Below are 2,249 nucleotides of genomic sequence, written 5' to 3'. Positions count from 1 at the left end.
CGTGCATGCGTGTGTCTATGTGTGTGACCGTCTGTCTCTCTGTGTGTGTGGGTGTATGTGTGCATGGTCTTCCCAATGTCTGTGTGGTTTAACAGATCTCCACCAGCTGTGGCTGTGAGGGCCATGTGTAGCAGGGACGGGCCTATTGACAGCCCTGTCCATTACAGCTGCTGAAGAGTCACGAGCAGGAGGGGAGCGGCCGGTCCCAGCTCAGTCACCGTCGTCACACCCCCCCCCCCGTCCCCGTCCCTGCCCGCCGTAATGGATTCTTCTTTTGACTCATTCTGCTTGATCGCATCTCACTTGATGCCCATTAAGACGTCAACTCGGTGGTTAATGTATTTGAGATTTCCCCGTCGTCCGGCTAAACCGTTATTTATGACGCTGATTAGGAAGAGTAACCCGGCCATCAATTAACGTCCGACGGCCACGCCGGGCAATTGGTCCGTTGGCGTCCGACCAAATGTACCAGAACGCCCATTAATACTGCGATTCACACACAAGTGCCCACATTCAAATGAGGTGCTTTACAACACACAGGATGCAGTTTGTCAGAGGGGGACGTACTTGTAGACTCACCTTCAAGACGGTCAAGGTGCACTCTGCGAAAAATAACACAAAGGAACACGGCCGAATGCTCTGGTTTGGGATGTGCTCCCTTGCATTAATGACCTCTGGTTCAGTGTGTTTCAGTGCGTTTGTTCGTGGGTTTTCAGCATAATGTACATGAGCATTACAGAAGTGTTTACGACCGAGAGAGGGTGCACCATAGAGTAGGAAGAGGATGCGGACTGCTTCTTATTAATTATAGCCCTATATGTACGGTTATTGAAATTAGTGAGCTCATTACACATAGTATAGTGTACTACCGTGTATCTATTGATTAAATGTGTTCATTACAATGAAATGAAAAAATTGCACACAATCTTTAATTAAGTACAAACTAACTCAAGAACAACAACTACATTAACATTTACAGGAAAGGTTTAATGGCATACAATATATTACAATATATATATAACCATTATCTCACAAAATCAAACCTCAAATCGTTGTGTTTGCTACTTTTAGCATTTGGAGCTCTCTTAAGAAAGAGCACTGCAGCTAATGCTTAAATATAACATTGTGCAGGCTTCATAAATCTAAGAAACATTTCCACCGTACGGTGAACTGATTGCAGATTGGCTAAATGCCAACTCAACCACGAGGACCATTAGCTTTACCTTAAAGAAATTAGCCCACTCACATCCATCAAATTTAACGTGCATAATCATGCACATATTTAATCATGTCAGGGAAGAATTATCTTCGCAGTTAAACATTGTTAAAAAACATTTATGGTGCAGGTACAGTAAGGTAAGGTAGACATAATGGAACCGTCCAATTCTAGCTGAAGCCGCACCTTCATATTTAAACTATCGAGTAATATTACCTGGACAAATCTGTAGTCAATGCTGATCAATAGTGAGTTCAATTATGTTATCAATACAATCACATCCTATAATAATGATAATGGTATAGACTAGAAAAAGAAATGCTGGCCAGCCCATACCTCTTTCTTTGTTTACTAGAGTCTCCCTCGGTCCACTCCTAAACCCCTCTCACTCACACACCCAGCCAACCGAGCTAGGCTAGTTCACCTCACAGCTGCACGGCCGGGCAGAGCCCGCAGAACTCTGTTGTTTCGATTTTGAATCCTGAAAATTGGCCGATTACTAACTGGGGGCGGCTCAATCGTACACTTTGAGACTTTAAGTATAGTTGTGAACGTAAACAAGCGGCCTACAATGCTTTGTTTCATAGTCCTTTTTTTAAAACATGCCTTTAGAATCCAAGCTTTACTATATTAGACCATGAATATAAGACAATATAATGACATGGACATTCCCTGTCTGGAATTCTCTCTCTCTCCCTCCCTCCCTGCCCCCCTCTCTCTCTCTCTCTCTCTCTCTCTCTCTCTCTCTCTCTCTCTCTCTCTCTCTCTCTCTCTCTCTCTCTCTCTCTCTCTCTCTCTCTCTCCGTGGTCTCGGTCTCGACCTTCTCTCCTCCACCCCCTGGGTCTCGGTCTTCATCATTGACTGGGTCTGGACCGGGCCGAGGTGGTAGGACTACTGCGCTGTTCCACACCCATAAGACTCTGTGTGTGAGGGCCGTTATTCCCGGTGGAGAATGCACAGCCGTCCGGCTACAAATGCAGTTACTTACCAGTAAATGGTTTGGAGCGTCTCGACCTCCTGCAACTGGCCATT

Source organism: Gadus morhua, chromosome 14 (genome assembly GCF_902167405.1).
Source record: "Gadus morhua chromosome 14, gadMor3.0, whole genome shotgun sequence".
Taxonomy (NCBI): domain Eukaryota; kingdom Metazoa; phylum Chordata; class Actinopteri; order Gadiformes; family Gadidae; genus Gadus; species Gadus morhua.
This window is presented reverse-complemented; position numbering follows the sequence as displayed.